Source organism: Eurosta solidaginis, chromosome X, assembly GCF_040869045.1.
Source record: "Eurosta solidaginis isolate ZX-2024a chromosome X, ASM4086904v1, whole genome shotgun sequence".
Lineage (NCBI taxonomy): Eukaryota > Metazoa > Arthropoda > Insecta > Diptera > Tephritidae > Eurosta > Eurosta solidaginis.
This window is the reverse complement of record NC_090324.1, coordinates 167,359,280-167,378,621: the sequence shown is the minus strand read 5'-3', so window position 1 is coordinate 167,378,621 and position 19,342 is coordinate 167,359,280. Positions and strand designations below refer to the sequence as shown.

The 19,342-nt window shown below is 39.1% G+C and overlaps 1 protein-coding gene across 2 annotated transcripts in view; it reads right to left on the bottom strand.

Annotated features, from left to right (window-relative positions):
- MFS17 (Major Facilitator Superfamily Transporter 17) overlaps positions 1–19,342 on the bottom strand; it is a 429,249-nt gene that overhangs the window by 348,025 nt on the left and 61,882 nt on the right. The window lies entirely within an intron of this gene.

Below are 19,342 nucleotides of genomic sequence, written 5' to 3'. Positions count from 1 at the left end.
AGAAGGAACTCGGCGAACAGGATAAAGTTCATGCTGCTGGTGAACAGGATGTCGACAATAAGAAAGTAGATCTTTCTGTATAATTTACTCTTTACGGTTTACATAAGGGAGTACTGACGGTATTAGTTTTAGTAGGATGCTAGAGTTCTATTGTACGCGCATACATTTTTTCGGGTTTTTAACTGAAAGTTATTAACAAAGGTTGGTACAATCACTATGGGGTATTTGGTTACTGGAGCCACGCTTGTGGCAATGTGTGATGGGTGTTTAATTATTAAATTATTATTAATTTGAGGCAGTTACCACCCCGAAATCCAAACTTTGTGGTGTTTGTTCATATCCAGCTGAAAATACAGCCCGGTTTGCTTGCCCTTTTTTTTTCAAAATGTTTCCGGTAAAGGAAATCCCTTTTTTTTCAGTGAGTTGTAGTAGACAAGTATATTTGCGGTATATTAGTCGCCATAATAAATTTGTAAATGCAATAAATTCATTTTCTGAATAGTGTGGCGACAACGAAGATCGTGGTGGAGGCGGTGCAAGCGGCGTCTTTGGCACTGAGATATCGCTGTAGCATAAGATAGCGATAACACTAAAAGTTTAATTGAACTCATTAATAATTATGATATCTGGGGCAGATGAGTTTTCTCATCAACGGTAGGCTTGCGATGTGCCTCGTTGCGCGGCAACGAGTGCGGCTGTGTTCTGTGGCAGATCGGTTCGCCCTTCTGCGGCAGGCTTTTCAGTTGTCCTCGCTCGGGGTGAGCGAGTGAATTGGGTTTTGATTTTGAGAATTAACAATAAGTGTTTGGTGACAGATGGAGATCTGCATTAGGGTGGTTGATTGGCCTTGTTTCGGTGAACGAGCGCTGGGTTTTGAAATTTTGAAAATTTAAAAAGATTATGGGCCGAGTGCCTTTGTTTTCTGTGGCAGACCGAGGGTCTGCGTAAAGGCTTCTCTGGTATACTCGTTATGGAATAACGAGTGAGTGGGATGGTTTGGGATATTTCGAAAGTAGGGAGGAACGGAGGGATTGTTAGGAGGAGCTCTTGGTCCTCTCGCAATCTATCTCCTCCGTGAGGACAACGAGATCTCCCACTTGTATATTTTTTTGGGGTGTTTCCACTTCACACGCTTTTGAAGTTCGGATAAATATTCGGTTTTCCATCGCCGGCAGAAGGCTTGATGGAGGGCCTTGAGCTTCTGCCATCTATTTAGCATGGTGGTTCTGGCGGCGCCAGAAGATGGCTGCCCGTGAGGAAATGTCCTGGGGTTAGTGGCTCCAGGTCCGTTGGGTCATTGGACGCCGGGCTGAGAGGCCGTGAATTTAGACATGCCTCGATCCGGCACAAAAGGGTTTGGAACTCCTCCATGGTATATTTATGGAGAGAAGCGACCTTTTTAAGTGGCTTTTGAAGCTCTTCACTCCCGATTCCCACAGGCCGCCCATATGTGGAGCGCCGGCGGGAATAAAATGCCAATTTAATGCTTGATGGCTATACCTGGAGACTGTTTTGTCTCGGCTTTCGACCAGAAAGGCTTTAAATTCGGATCGTAAAGACCTTGATGCTCCGAAAAAGTTTGTACCATTGTCGGAGTAGATGTTTTTCGGACATCCTCTTCTCGCGATAAAACGCGAGAAGGCCGCGAGAAAGCATGGGGTGCTGAGGTCACTAGTGGCCTCTAAGTGAATGGCTCTAGTGGCGAAACAGACAAAAAGGCATACGTAGTCTTTTGACAGTCGACATCCTCTACCGCGGTAGCTTTTAATGTCGAAAGGCCCCGCAAAGTCTACCCCGGTATTGGTGAACGCGCGGGTAAAAGTAGTCCGTTCGCAGGGAAGGGTACCCATAAGTTGGGACTGTGCGTGCTTTCGGTGAATAATGCAGGTTTTGCAATTGTGGATGACGGCTCTGATCATGGTCTTGACATTAGGTATCCAGTATTGGATTCGGATAAGACGGAGCATGAGCTGGTTCTCGCCATGAAGGGAGTCATGATGAGCCATCATAACTGTAAGGCGAGACAACCTACATTTGTAAGGCAAGATGACCGGATGACGCTCGTTGTATGACATATCTTTTGAAGCCCCTAGACGCCCCCCTGTTCTAATAATATCATCTTTTGTTGAGTGACAGTATTTCACTCTTTCGATCGATAGGTTCCCTATTTTTCAATTTTAAATATTCTGTCCCGTAAAATTGTTTCTGGCAGACTCGTATTAATGCTTGAGTCGTTGCCTTAATCTCATCGGCTGAGATTATGCACGACTTTTCTTGGAACACGGCTTTAGTTTTAGGATGCGTTCTTTTATAGAATCTCCTAACATAAGACACGACTTTCAAAGTTCGTGGTAAATCTGAAAATCGGTCAAGAATATCTACATGATCTACCCTTGTCGTGGCATATGATTGTGCCCTCTTCTCAACGGAGGTTTTGTATTCGGTCTCTTGTGCTGGCCAGTGGGAATTGTCTTCTTGCAGCCAAGAAGGTCCCTGCCACCACAACGAACTGTTGACCAAATCTGATGCAAGTAGTCCTCTGCTTCCTAGATCCGCTGGATTAGATTCCGAGTCCACGTGAAGCCAGTCCTTGCTACCGACCATATCGATGATCTTAGTGATTCGGTGTGCGACGAAGGTTGACCAGGAACAGGGCGGCTTTCTTATCCATGCTAGTACGATGGTTGAATCCGTCCAGAGGTGAAATTTTGATGGTCCCAAATGAATGTTTCGGAATATTTATTCCATGATTTCTGCAAGCAGCATGGCGCCGCAGAGTTCTAAACGTGGTAGCGAGATGGTTTTCACTGGAGCTACTCTGGTTTTTGCTAAAAGTAAGTGTATGAAAACCTGATCGTCTCTTTTCACGCGCATATATACCGCTGCCGCATATGCTTTCTCGGAAGCGTCACAGAAACCGTGGATTTCTATGTCGTCTTCCGGTGAAAAATTTACCCACCGCGGTATCCTAATGTTATCTATTTCGCTATAGTGTTGGGTGAAATTTTCCCACCGTTCTAAGGTAGTTGGGGAGACAGGTTCATCCCACCCGGTGCCCTCTAACCAGATATTCTGCATTAGTATTTTTGCCACTATGACCATTGGTGCAAGCCAGCCTAAAGGGTCGAAAAGTTTGGCTATAGCGGATAGGATTGCGCGTTTTGTGATGCTCTCACCATTCTCTAAAGCTCCTGCTGTAAAGTAAAACATGTCTGAGTGCGCGTTCCATCGTATTCCGAGTGCCTTCACCGAGCTAGCCTCCTCAAACGCTAGAAAGTCCTCGCTGAGCAGATCCGTTCTGGGGATGTCCTGAAGGATTTCCTCACAATTTGATGTCCACTTGCGCAATGGAAAGCCAGCTGAGTGTAATGCCTCGCGAATCTCGTTTCTTGCTCTAATGGTTGACGCTATTGTATGTCCTCCAGATAAAACGTCGTCGACATACATACTTTCTCGTAATATACCCGATTCTATTGGGTGCGTATTTTCTACATCATCAGCCAATTGTAGAAGTGACCGTATCGCGAGGTAGGGGGCGCAGTTTACACCAAAGGTGACAGTCTTTAGTTCGTAAAGACTGATGGGTTCGTTGGGGGATGTTCGATGGACAATTCTTTGAAATTTGGTGTGATTATCGGTCACCCAAATTTGCCTATACATCTTTTCTATGTCACTATTAAAGACAAAGCGGTACAGTCTCCAACGTAGAATTAAAATAGGCAAGTCTGCTTGGAGTACTGGACCTGGGTGAAGTATGTCGTTTAGACTAATGCCATTTGCTGTCGGACTTGACGCGTTGAAGACGACGCGCACTTTGGTAGTGGTACTTTCCGCTTTTACAACGGCGTGGTGGGGCAGGAAATAACTATCGGAATCGTCGGATGGAATATTGTTTTTGATTTTTCTCATATGTCCAAGCGTTTCGTATTCGGATAACACCCGAATATATTCTTTCCCTAACTCTTGGTTTTTCAGTAATCGCCCATCATTTCTGAAGAATTGTGAACATGCGCGCTTTAGGGACGGTCCTAATTTAATATTCTCAGGGTAATCCTGCCTGAATGGTAGCGAAACTGTATACATCCCATTTTCATCACGTTTTGTCGTTTCCTTAAACAGTTGTTCACAATACCTTTCTTCTTCATTAAGCATTTTATTTTTGGGAACATTTTCTATCTCCCAGAAAGCTTTTAATTGGTTGTCCAATGCAACCTCGTTATAAAATGACATGATGCTCTTCGTTGGACTCGGTGCTTCGATGCGACCGGTTAGTATCCAACCGAACACTGTCTCTTGGGCCAAAAGTGTGTTTAGTACATACTTTTTCAGACCGCTCAGTATAATTTGGGGATATATGTCTCCTCCAAGTATGAGGTCTACGTCTTCGTTGATGTAGAACCTCTTGTCTGCCAACACCAAGTCTGGGAATGCCTGCATAGTCATGGCGTTGATATGGCAGGATGGAAGATTCCCAGTGAGTTTGGCTAGGACTTGAACGGGTGTAGTCAGGCTGAAGCAGGCATCCACTGGTGAACGTAATTCAATTTTGGATGCCTCTTTCACCTGAGCAGACACCACATTTGTGATGCCTGAAACTTGGGCATGCATTTTCCTCGCTGGAAAATTGATTCTGCGTTTCAGTCTTTCAGTTATAAAGGAACATTCAGACCCTGAATCAATTAATGCCCGCGCGGAGAAGTCGGTACCATTATGGTGAATGTGTACGCGAGCAGTTCCTAATAGCAAACCTGTGCTGGAATTCGTATGACAGGATGTCACATTTTTGTTCCCATTTGAACCTGGTTTTTCTGATTCCTGTCTCGCTAATGCCTGTCTAGAAGTAGAGGGCCTCTTATCGTAGGAGTGTTGGGGCGGGTTGTAGGTGGTTTTTTTCTGTAGGGTATCCGCATGCAGGAGCGTATGGTGACGAAAGTGGCACGTATTGCAGTTGTAGGAACTGGTGCATCTGGTCACTGTGTGTCCTGGGGATAGACAGTTCAGACAACCACTTGTAGATTTTATGAATTTAATCCTTTCTGGAGGGGTTAACTCGCAAAAGCGTGAACAGTTTCGTAATCTGTGCTCTGCGGACTTGCACATTTTACACATTGCCTTTGACGTCGGTCTGGGTACCTTTGTTTGAAAGGCACCAAGTCTTTTCGTAGGGGGTTCTGTTGATTGTCGCGACGCGTTTAGTTTTTGCACTTTCGAAGTGGCATGCCCTGTAAAACCAGACACTGTTTCAAGTGTCTGAAACCGATTACACAAGAATTTATCCATATCCTCCCACTTGGATATGTCCATTTTATGATCTATAATTTGCTCCCATAGAGCCAACGTGCTCTCTGGTAGCTTGGTTGAGCAGAGATAAGTCAGGATTGCATCCCAATTGGAAGTGTCAATTTTGTGGCATTTGAGGGACGAAATACAATTATTTATATCATTTTGCAGCTTTTTTATTGAACTGCCACACTCACTTTCTACCTTTTTTAAGTTAAATAAAATTTGTAGTTGTGTGTTAACTAAGATCCGTTTGTTTTGGTATCTTTCACACAAGTTTTTCCAGGCCATCTCGAAACTTTCATTTGCGAGAGGGCAGTTTTTAACGATATCTTTTGCTTCGCCCTGCGTTTTGTTGTTGAGATGGAATATCTTTTCCACCCCTTTCAAACTAGAATTGTTTATATATATTGCCGTGAACAGGTCGCGAAAAGTTGGCCAAGACAGATAATCCCCTTTGAAAACTTCCGTGTCGCAAGCAGGGAGGCGAATTGTATTCCCATGAGGTTCTTGCTCAGGGTTGACGTTCTTTTCATCCTTCTTGTATTTTTCTGCCTCAGCAGATATAGACGATGAACATCGCACGTAGATTGCGTATGCTGCCTTTTGCTTCTTTTTGATCGCCATAACGTCATCCGCTGACACCTCATCAGATCCCAACAGCGAATCAAACGCAGACTTTACCTTCTTCCACAAGAGCCACAACTCTTCCTGCTGTATTGCAAGGGTGTGTTTGCTATGGTCGCTCTCCGAAATAAGGCTGTAATCTTTATCAAACTCTGCGATTGATTCTGCTAAACGGATGTAGGTTTCCATTGTTTTTTTACGTTTATTAACGAGAAAATTGCCGATTATAGAAATGGAACTCTTCAGAGTTAAAATGCCTGCCCAGCCCTAAATAAAAACTATTGAACTTCAAGTTTATTATTTATTTTGTTTATTGCAGACTTTTTGTCTTGGTAGCGACAACGAAAAGGGTTTATTTCATGGACTTTTTGTCACAGCAGCGACAACAAAAAGGGTTTATTTTTGAACTTTTCTGTCTCAGTAGCAACAACAAAAGGGGGTACCACTCGCCACGTCCACAGATAAATGAGTGTATTGTGAACAAATGAAAAAGTGCGTGCGATATTGCTAATGAAAATCGAAAAATAACCGGAAAAAAGTGAAGAAAGGAATAAATGTTTTACAAGAAGTGAGCGCCTGAATTAATTTAATTGGAATTAATGTGTTTGTGATGTGCAAAAAAAACAACAACAACAAACTTATTCGGTATCGTGCGGAAAGTGAGGTTAGGTTAACCTCTTCCTTGTGTTGTGTCTGGAAAACCTTACCACTGGTGGGGGGATAGACCAGATAATCACAAGGATCGAAATAAAATTAATAAACCAAGTGATTTAATTTTTGAAATTGGAAAGAAAAACTTGGTGCTCACTAAATAACTTCACTTTTTCACTTCTTTTTTGATTTTAATTTTTTCGCGCACTACACGGGTCTTTTTTTTTTTTTATTTATTTTGCAAAAAAAAAAAAATAACACTCAAAAAAAAGTGGCAAGAAATATAACACTTACTTCTTTTTTTTTTTTGTGCTGGAAAAGTTGATTGTGCTGTGAATCTGGTGGTTCTGCTAAGATGTGCTATAGCAATCCTTTGACAAAAAATTTGTAGGCAGATGTGCTGTGGCTCTGGTCACTTGTGTATAATATAATCCCACTTTTCTCGTTGTTTGGCTGCTGCGGCAAATCCTTTTATAATCTTTGGCAACAATTTTTCTGATAATCAAAATATGCTGTGCAGGTTGATATGTGGACTGTATATATATAAAAAAGGTGCTTTCAGTTCCTGGTGAGGAGGACCAATGTTCGGCCTGAGTGCGTCGTAAACCGGCAGTGGGTAGGCGCACAAGGGTCGATCTTGGAGTGGATGATTCGCTCAAAAGAAATAAATAAGAACACAAAGAGGAATTTCGTCGTTATAATAAACTATTTAATTTAGAGTGAAGGAAAATATGCACTGTGGTTACAATATTACCTTAGTGTTTTAAGTGACGATGGTGATCCTTGCGATGTGTGCTGGTTGGCGGTCAATCGAGAAAGAGGCCGGTTATCCCGTTGAGGACAACCGCTAAGCCGCGGAGAAGTCCTCTGGTGTTAAGGAGGGGAAAGGCCACACATACAACCACCCCCACATATACGTGCATGGGTGCTGACAACCTGCACACACACACGTGCATGTGTATGAAATGCATGCATGTGCATGCATGCACACAAATGTAGGCGTGAGTGTGGGTGGCTGGAAATATTATTAGAACATTAGGGAGGGGCGCCGTCAATCAGGTAAAAGTTAGGCATTGGGCCTAAACAGGTAGAAAATTTAGAAACAAATTGTGCGGCCTTTATGGACGCTAAACTATGAGAAAAAACGAAAGTTTTTGCTTAGGATTTTTTTTTTTCTCTCTAAGTAGGAATTGAAAATAATTCGTTGTAAAGAAAATTTAATAAAAGACAAATAGGAAGAACATATGTGTTAAACGTTGAACAAATTTTTTTTTTAATTTGAAAAAAAAAAATAATAAAGAAGCACATTTATCGCTCTAGTATGCAAGAAACAGAAACGAAAGAAGAATTTCACAGAATTTTTAAAAAGTGTGAAGACACTATAATAGAATTTCAAATTAAAGGCGTTAATGATTTTTTAAAACGTAGTGGGCCTTAGTTCTATAGGTGGACGCCTTTTCGAGATATCGCCATATGGGTGGGCCAGGGGTGACTCTAGAATGTGTTTGTGCGATGCGGGTATCAAATTAAAGTATTAATGAGTATTTTAAAAGGGAGTGTGGCCCTTGGTTGTATATGTGAAGGCGTTTTCGAGATATCGACCAAAATGTGGACCAGGGTGATCCCGAACATCATCTGTCGGGTACCGCTAATTTATTTATATATGTAATACCACGAAGAGTATTCCTTCCAAGATTCCAAGTGCTTTTGATTTCGCCCTGCAAAACTTTTTCATTTTCTTCTACTTAATATGGCAGGTGTCACACCCATTTTACAAAGTTTTTTTCTAAAGTTATATTTTGCGTCAATAGACCAATACAATTACCATGTTTCATCCCTTTTTTCGTATTTGGTATATAATTATGGCATTTTTTTAATTTTTCGTAATTTTCGATATCGAAAAAGTGGGCGTGGTCATAGTCGGATTTCGGCCATTTTTTACACCAATACAAAGTGAGTTCAGATAAGTACGTGAACTGAGTTTAGTAAAGATATATCGATTTTTGATCAAGTTATCGTGTTAACGGCCGCCATAAAGATGGGCCAGGGGTGACTGTAGAATTTTTTGTACGGTATGGGTATCAAATGAAAGGTGTTAATGAGTATTTTAAAAAGGAGTGGGCCTTAGTTCTATATGTGAACGCCTTTTCGAGATATCGCCATAAACGTGGACCAGGGGTGACTCTAGAATGTGTTTGTACGATATGGGTATCAAATTAAAGGTATTAATGAGGGCTTTAAAAGGGAGTGGCCCTTGGTTGTATATGTGAAGGCGTTTTCGAGATATCGACCAAAATCTGGACCAGGGTGATCCAGAACATCATCTGTCGGGTACCGCTAATTTATTTATATATGTAATACCACGAACAGTATTCCTTTCAAGATTCCAAGTGTTTTTGATTTCGCCCTGCAAAACTTTTTCAGTTTCTTCTACTTAATATGGCAGGTGTCACACCCATTTTACAAAGTTTTTTTCTAAAGTTATATTTTGTGTCAATAGACCAATACAATTACCATGTTTCATCCCTTTTTTCGTATTTGGTATATAATTATGGCATTTTTTTTCATTTTTCGTAATTTTCGATATCGATAAAGTGGGCGTGGTCATAGTCGGATTTCGGCCATTGTTTACACCAATATAAAGTGAGTTCAGATAAGTACGTGAACTGAGTTTAGTAAAGATATATCGATTTTTGCTCAAGTTATCGTGTTAACGGCCGAGCGGAAGGACAGACGGTCGACTGTGTATAAAAACGGGGCGTGGCTTCAAACCGATTTCGCCCTTTTTCACAGAGAACAGTTATCGTCCTAGAATCTCAGCTTCTACCAAATTTCACAAGGATTGGTAAATTTTTATTCGACTTATGGCATTAAAAGTATCCTAGACAAATTAAATGAAAAAGGGCGGAGCCACGCCCATTTTGAAATTTTCTTTTATTTTTGTATTTTGTTGCACTATATCATTACTGGAGTTGAATGTTGACATAATTTACTTATATACTGTAAAGATATTAACGTTCTTTTAAAATTTAAATTTAAAAAAAAAAATTTTTTAAAAAGTGGGCGTGGTCGTTCTCCGATTTTGCTAATTTTTTTTAAGCAGATATATAGTAATAAGAGTAACGTTCCTGCCAAATTTCATCATGATATCTTCAACGACTGCCAAATTACAGCTTGCAAAACTTCTAAATTACCTTCTTTTAAAAGTGGGCGGTGCCACGCCCATTGTCCAAAATTTTACTAGTTTTCTATTCTGCGTCATAGTTTCAACTCACCTACCAATTTTCATTGCTTAATTCACATTTGGTAATGAATTATGGCACTTTTTCGATTTTTCGAAATTTTCAATATCGAAAAAGTGGGCGTGGTTATTGTCCGATATCGTTCCTTTTAAATGGCGATCTGGGATGAGTGCCCAGGAACCTACACACCAAATTTTATCAAGATACCTCAAAATTTACTCAAGTTATCGTGTTAACGGGCAGACGGACGGACGGACATGGCTCAATCGAATTTTTTTCGATACTGGTGATTTTGATATATGGAAGTCTATATCTATCTCGATTCCTTTATACCTGTAAAACCAACCGTTATCCAATCAAAGTTAATATACTCTGTGATCTCTGCTCAACTGAGTATAAAAAGGAAGAAATACCCAAAATACCTACCCCAAAATTCCGAAAAAGAAAACGGGGACGTAAACAATTTAAAATAAAGAATTAGATAGCTGAGACCTTTAAACAATTAAATTAAACAACAAATACGGAGGATAGGTTAAAATTAAAAAAGAAAATTAGAGAACTGAGAAACAAAAAATAAATATTATATATATATAAAAAAAAAAATATATAACTTTTTGAATAAATTGGAATGCCAGCTAAATACTGTGAACACCCCATTGCATGGGAAGATAAAGTAATTATAGATAAGGGAAAGGTAGATTATGAAAGAAACTGTAATGGTTAAAATCATTTTGGAAGAAAATTGGAATGACTAGGGAACCTACAATAGAAGATGTGAAAAACCCTACAAAAAGGGAAGAAGAAACAGCTAGGATGTTACGAATGGTCTTCCCAAATGAAAAATAAATTTTTAAAAAATACAAAATTCCAAATTTTAGAACTAAAGCATATGGCCGTTGATAAATAAATAAACAAAAAAAAATTATTACATACAAATTTTCTTTACTAATTTTTAAACATGGCATGGTGGAAAACCATATTAAATGGAATACTAATAGGTATCGCAGGATACGAAGTTGGTAAGGAAAATAGCGAAAAGAACTTTGAAAATACATTGGTCAAGCATGAACCAAAAGCGAGTATAGAAAGTAAAGAAGAAATATCTGATAAATGGTTAACTATTTTTGTTTGTGTAACTACATTCTTCATTATCGCAATAGCAGTTTTAATAAAAAGTTACTTAAAAAACAAATTGAGACAACTAAATAATGTACAAAGAGTTTAAAGGAAATTTCAAAGAGAAATGAATACATGGCAAGAAATCCATGATAAATTAACGGAAGAAAAATTAAAAGCCGATAAATCATACAAGTGCATAAACAAAAATATTACCATAAAAACAGAAACGATAGTAAAACATTTGAACATAATTTTAGAATCCTTAAATGTTATAAAAGAGTTGACCAGTAAAGTAAATCACATACTTACTAACGATCACCAAAAAGAGGCTCAACAAATTTTTTCAACAATAGGGGATAAATTAGTATCTTCATTAGCAAGATATAACATCGAAATCCCCAGACCAACTACTATAGAAGAGAGTTTCCAAATTGACTTTAACTCCGTTCTAACCGAACCTTCAAGAAACCGTACACCTTCACCATCATTGAGTCAAACTTAATCAGGGGAAGAAAATAAACCACTACATATGTATTTATATCTGGCTTTAGGTCCGTGTTTTATAATTGAAAAATTAAAAACACCCTTTGATTCTTTCTTTTAAATCGAAATATTTCGATTGCTCAACGGCAATCATCTTCAGGATTGTAGCAACTAACAAAAATAATAACCATTAACAATAAACAAATTTTGCATTTTACATATCACATAAATACATACTTTTATTAACACGTCTGCTTTGTCTGACGTGGAGTATGGTACTGTTTTTCAGTGAGCAGGTGTTTGTAGATATGTGCGCACATTAATAAAATTATGTATTTATGTGATATGTAAAATGCAAAATTTGTTTATTGTTAATGTTTATTATTTTTGTTAGTTGCTACAATCCTGAAGATGATTGCCGTTGAGCAATCGAAATATTTCGATTTAAAAGAAAGAATCAAAGGGTGTTTTTAATTTTTCAATTATAAAACATGGACCTGAAGCCAGATATAAATACATATTTAAAGAAAAAAGGTCGCCAAAAAATGCATAATAAACCAATACATATACCCCTCATAAACGCCACAATGGCGCAAACAGTAGTAGAATTTATCAAAACTGCCTCATCAGTGCTACCACAGTTCGATGGCAAGCCTGAAAATTTGCATAGTTTCTTAGATGCTCTTGATATTCTAGACCAAATCAAAGACAATCATGAAGCCTTAGCAATAACCATGATAAAGACCAAGCTAAAGGGCACCGCAAGAAATTTTATTGGCACCGAAACTACAATTGAGCAAATAAAATTAAAATTAAAAACAGCAATAAAAGGCGAATCAGTAGCAGTTTTTACAGCAAAACTACTAAATATCCAACAGCGCAGCAAAACTGCAAACCAGTACACTGTAGAAATAGAAAAGATAACTAGGTCATTGGAGGCAGCCTATATCTCGGACGGATTAACCCCAGACTTGGCAACGAGATATGCTACCCAGGCAGCAGTCAAAGCTATGTGTAAGAACTGCTCCATTGAAAAAGTGAAAATGATAATGCAGGCGGGAACGTTCACAACGATGAACGACGCAATCTCAAAGTTCACAAACAGCTGCACGGAAATCACAGGCAGCTCGAACACAATTTTAAATATACGTCAACAAAACCAATACCGAAGTAATTTCCGTGGAGGTTACCAAGTTAATGGAGGGTACCGAGGTAGGAGATTTAGACCACGGCCAAGATATAACAATAAATTTAGAGCGAATACTAACAATAACAATAATCCTCAAGGAAGATTGCAAAACCAAAATAGATCCTATAATCAAACACGCAATAAGACACGCAATGTACGTAGCTGTAATCAGCAGGAAAACCAGGAAACTCCACTTCAAAATCAGTAGATAGGAAAATATGTGTACTAAATCTACACTTAAATAGTTATATATCTACAAAAACATCTTTAAATAACTCTATTTCAAATTTCTTAGTAGACACAGGAGCTGATATCTCCATTATTAAAAAGAATCAAATAGTTAATCATACAAAAATAAATACAAAACAAATAACAGACTTAAAGGGCATTGGTCAAGGTATAACCAGTACATTAGGCACAATCAAAGCTGATTTAAAAGGCGATGACCTTCTAATTTATCATAAATTTCACGTAGTAGAAGACGACTTTCCAATACTGTCCGATGGAATAATAGGTTTGGATTTTATAAAGAAATATAATTGTATTCTAGATTATGGCAAAACAGAGAATAAACTAATCCTAAGACCATATGATTTTCCCCAAACCTTCACAATGTATCTAACAAATTAACTAACTGCTAACACAATTACAGTCCCTGCTAGATCTGAAGTCATTAGACAGGTAATAGTAAACACTGATAATAAATCCACATTCATACCCTATCAACAACTGGCTGAAGGCATTTTTGTAGCAAACACAATCACAAATAAAGATCAAACTTTCGTCAGAATTATTAACACCACACATAAAAATACAACTATTCAAAATTACAAAATACATACTGAAAACTTAGATGACTATAATTTAATTAAAAGAAAAACACACAATAAACAAAGTAATGACACAGAAAAATTAAAAAGATTAACCAAAAATCTCCCAAAATTTGTCAATTCACCATTAACTTCATTATGCACAGAATTCATAGACATTTTTGCACTAGAAACAGAACCAATTTCCACTAATAATTTTTATAAACAAAAACTACACATGAAAGATGACACACCAGTATAAATAAAAAACTATAGAATACCCGAGACACAAAAAAGAGAAATAAGTAAACAGGTTAATAAATTGATTGAAGATGACATTATAAAACCTTCAATATCAGAATACAGCAGTCCAATTTTACTGGTACCTAAAAAATCACTACCAGGTAATACAGAAAAGAGATGGAGACTGGTAGTTGATTACAGACAAGTAAACAAAAAACTAGCAGCGGACAAATTCCCACTTCCAAGAATCGATGATATTTTAGACCAACTTGGAAGAGCAAAATATTTTTCATGCCTAGACCTTATGTCAGGTTTTCATCAAATAGAATTACACCCAGACTCTAGAGATATAACCTCATTCACAGCAGAAAATGGTACATATAAATTCAAAAGACTACCCTATGGATTAAAAGTACCACCAAATTCATTCCAAAGAATGAAGACACTGGCATTTGCGGGCCTCAAACCATCCCAAGCATTTCTCTATATGGATGATTTTGTTGTACTAGGGTGTTCAGAAAAACACATGCTGAAAAATTTAAAAGATGTTTTATCGACTAGTAGGAAATACAATTTAAAATTACATCCAGATAAATGCCTATTTTTCAGTGAAGAAGTAACTTATTTAGGACATAAATGCACAAGCAAGGGAATACTACCTGACCCAAGCAAATTTGAAACAGTTCAAAGCTACCCAACACCAAAAACAGCAGATGAAGTAAAAAGGTTCTTAGCGTTCTGCAACTATTACATAAGATTTGTACCGAATTTCGCAGAGTACTCAAGAAAATTAACTAGGCTTTGCAAAAAGAATGGTTCCTTCGACTCGGCAGAAGAACGTCAAAAAGCTTTCGTCTACTTAAAGGAATCATTAATCAGCCCACAACTTTTGCAATACCCCGACTTCAATAAAGAATTCTGCATAAAAACAGACGCTAGTGGGTATGCTTGCGGAGCAGTCCTTAGCCAAGAGCACGATGGCAAACAGTTACCAATTGCTTACGCCTCTAGATCATTCACAAAAGGTGAAACAAACAAAGCTACAATAGAACAAGTAAGGAAGGCTAAGTTCGGCTGTAACCGAACCTTACATACTCAGCTGAGAGATTTGGAGACAAAATAAGGGGAAATCACTATGTGGGAAAATTAACCTAGGGTAACCCTGGCATGTGTTTTTATGACATGGGTATCAAATGGAAGTTATCAAAGAGTATTTTAAGAGAGAGTAGGCCATAGATTTATGGGTGGACGCCATTTAGGGATATCGTCATAAAGGTGGACCAGGGCGGAATGTAGAATTTGCTTGTACGATTTGGGTATCAAATGAAGGGTGTTAATGAGTATTTTAAAAGAGTGTGGACTTAGTTCAATAGGTGGACGCCTTTTCGAGATATCGCCATAAAGGTGGACCAGGGGCGACTCTAGAATTTGTTTGTAAGATATGGGTATCAAATGAAGGGTGTTAATGAGTATTTTAAAAAAGTGTGGACTGAGTTCAATAGGTGGACGCGTTTTCGAGATATCGTCATAAAGGTGGACCAGGGGCAACTCTAGAATTTGTTTGTACGATATGGGTATCAAATGAAAGGTGTTAATGATTATTTTAAAAGGGCGTGGGCCTTAGTTCTATAGGTGGACGTCTTTTCGAGATATCGCCATAAAGGTGGACCAGGGGCAACTGCAGAATTTGTTTGTACGATATGGGTATCAAATGAAAGGTGTTAATGATTATTTTAAAAGGGCGTGGGCCTTAGTTCTATAGGTGGACGTCTTTTCGAGATATCGCCATAAAGGTGGACCAGGGGCAACTGCAGAATTTGTTTGTACGATATGGGTATCAAATGAAAGGTGTTAATGATTATTTTAAAAGGGCGTGGGCCTTAGTTCTATAGGTGGACGTCTTTTCGAGATATCGCCATAAAGGTGGACCAGGGGCAACTGCAGAATTTGTTTGTACGATATGGGTATCAAATGAAAGGTGTTAATGATTATTTTAAAAGGGCGTGGGCCTTAGTTCTATAGGTGGACGTCTTTTCGAGATATACCTCTAAAGGTGAACCAGGGGCGACTCCAGAATTTGTTTGTACGATATGGGTATCAAATGAAAGGTGTTAATGAGTATTTTAAAAAGGAGTGGGCCTTAGTTCTATAGGTGGACGCTTTTTCGAGATATCGCCATAAAGGTGGACCAGGGGTGACTCTAGAATTTCTTTGTACGATATGGGTATCAAATGAAAGGTGTTAATGAGTATTTTAAAAGGAAGTGGGGCTTAGTGCTATAGGTGGACGTCTTTTCGAGATATCGCCATAAAGGTGGACCAGGGGCAACTCTAGAATTCATTTGTACGATATGGGTATCAAACGAAAGGTGTTAATGTGTATTTTTAAATGGCGTGGGCCTTAGTTCTATAGGTGGACGTCTTTTCGAGATATCGCCAAAAAGGTGGACCAGGGGCGACTCTAGAATTTGTTTGTACGATATCGGTATCAAATGAAACGCGCTAATGAGTATTTTAAAAGGGCGTGGGCCTTAGATCTATAGGTGGACGCCTTTTCGAGATATTGCCATAAAGGTGGACCAGGGGTGACTCTAGAATTTGTTTGTACGATATGGGTATCAAACGAAAGGTGTTAATGAGTATTTTAAAAGGGAGTGGGCCTTAGTTCTATGGGTGGATGCCTTTTCGAGATATAGCCATAAAGGTGGACCAGCGTGACTCTAGAATTTGTTTGTACGATATGGGTATCAAATGAAAGGTGCTATTGAGTATTTTAAAAGGGAGCGGGCCTTAGTTCTATATGTGGACGCGTTTTCGAGATATTGCCATAAAGGTGGACCAGTGGTGACTCTAGAATTTGTTTTTACGTTATGGGTATCAAACGAAAGGTGTTAATGAGTATTTTAAAAGGGAGTGGGCCTTAGTTCTATAGGTGGACGCCTTTTCGAGATATTGTCATAAAGGTGGACCAGTGGTGACCAGTGGTGACCCAAAATGCACCAACGATCGTGGAATCAGCCTTCTTAATATCGCATATAAGGTCCTTTCAAGTGTATTGTGCGAAAGATTGAAGCCCACCGTGAACCGGCTGATTGGACCTTATCAGTGCGGCTTCAGACCTGGTAAATCTACCATCGACCAGATTTTCACAATGCGCCAAATCTTGGAAAAAACCCGTGAAAAGAGAATCGACACACATCACCTCTTCGTCGACTTTAAAGCCGCCTTCGACAGCACGAAAAGGAGCTGCCTATATGCCGCTATGTCTGAATTTGGTTTCCCCGCAAAACTTATACGGCTGTGCAAAATGACGTTGAGCAACACCATCAGCTCAGTCAGAATTGGGAAGGACCTCTCCGAGCCGTTCGAAACTAAACGAGGTTTCAGACAGGGTGACCCCCTGTCGTGCGATTTCTTTAATTTGATGCTGGAGAAAATTATACTAGCTGCAGAACTTAACCGCACTGGAACAATATACTATAAAAGCGTGCAATTACTGGCATATGCTGATGACATTGATATCATCGGCCTAAACACCCGCGCTGTTAGTTCTGCTTACTCCAAGCTGGAAAAAGAAGCGGTAAAGATGGGTTTGATGGTGAATGAGGACAAAACGAAGTACCTGCTGTCATCGAGCAAAGAGTCAGCGCATATGCGCCTTGGCAACCACGCTACTGTTGGCAGCCATAATTTCGAAATAGTAAAAGACTTAGTTTATTTGGGAACCAGCATCAACATTAGCAACAGCATCAGCACTGAAATCCAGCGAAGAATCAATCTTGCCAATAAATGCTACTTTGGACTAGGTAGGCAATTGAAAAGTAAAGTCCTCTCTCGGCGAACGAAAATCATACTCTACAAGTCACTTATCGTACCCGTCCTGCTATATGGGGCAGAAGCATGGACCATGACAACAGCAGATGAAGCGGCTTTGGGAGTGTTCGAGAGAAAAGTTCTTCGAAAGATTTATGGACCTCTACGCGTTGGCGATGGCGAGTACCGAAGAAGATTTAATGATGAGCTGTACGAGCTATACGCAGACATCAACATAGTCCAGCGAATTAAAACGCAGCGGCTGCGCTGGCTAGGCCATGTTATGCGAATGAAAGATGATGCTCCGGCCAAGAAAGTGTTTCTATCGGAACCCGCCTATGGAAGCAGAGGTAGAGGGCGGCCCCCACTCCGTTGGAAGGACCAGGTGGAAAACGATTTAAAATCCCTTGGTGTGACCAATTGGCGCCGGTTGGCGGAGCGAAGGAGCGACTGGCGCGCCTTGTTGGACGGCCATAACCGTTTAGACGGTTAAGCGCCAATTAAGTAAGTAAGTAAGTGGTGACCCTAGAATTGGTTTGTACGATATGGGTATCAAATGAAAAGTGTTAATGAGTATTTTAAAAGGGCGTGGGCCTTAGTTCTATAGGTGGACGCCTTTTCGAGATATTGCCATAAAGGTGGACCAGGGGTGACTCTAGAATTTGTTTGTACGATATGGGTATCAAACGAAAGGTGTTAATGAGTATTTTAAAAGGGAGTGGGTCTTGGTTCTATAGGTGGATGCCTTTTCGAAATATCGCCATAAAGGTGGCCCAGCGTGACTCTAGAATTTGTTCGTACGATATGGGTATCAAATAAAAGGTGTTAATGAGTATTTTAAAATGGAGTGGTGGTAGTTGTATATGTGAAGGCGTTTTCGAGATATTGACCAAAATGTGGACCAGGGTGACCCAGAACATCATCTGTTGGGTACCTATAATTTATTTATATATGTAATACCACGAACAGTATTCCTGCCAAGATTCCAAAGGCTTTTGATTTCGCCCTGCAGAGTTTTTTCTAAAGTTTTATTTTGCGTCAATAAACCAATCCAATTACCATGTTTCATCCCTTTTTTCGTATTTGGTATAGAATTATGGCATTTTTTGAATTTTTCGTAACATTCGATATCGAAAAAGTGGGCGTGGTCATAGTCGGATATCGGCCATTTTTCACACCAATACAAAGTGAGTTCAGGTAAGTACGAGAACTGAGTTTAGTAAAGATATATCGATTTTTGCTCAAGTTATCGTATTAAGGGCCGAGCGGAAGGACAGACGGATGACTGTGTAAAAAAACTGGGCGTGGCTTCAACCGATTTTGCCCTTTTTCACAGAAAACAGTTATCGTCCTAGAATCAAAACCCCTACCAAATTTCACAAGGATTGGTAAATTTTTGTTCGACTTATGGCATTAAAAGTATCCTAGGCAAATTAAATGAAAAAGGGCGGAGCCACGCCCATTTTGAAAGTTTCTTTTATTTTTGTATTTTATTGCACAATATCATTACTTGAGTCGAATGCTGACATAATTTACTTATATACTGTAAAGATATTGAATTTTTTGTTAAAATTTGACTTTAAAAAAAATTTTTTTTTTAAGTGAGCGTGGTCGTTCTCCGATTTTGCTAATTATTAGCTGTGTTTTTTAACACGCGTATATCCGTTTACGCTTAAACTTTATATTGACTGCTAAGAGACAAACTATAAATACACCTCTGAAATTGCTGCGCATAAATTTTGTCCTACAAAATTTCAATGCGCATTATACTCAGATGTAACTGAAATATGTGTCTTTGTTTCACCCTGTACACTAATTCTATGTATTATATGTGTGTCCACAATTCATCGCAACTGATTCAGCTATATGTTATACCCTATGGCCATC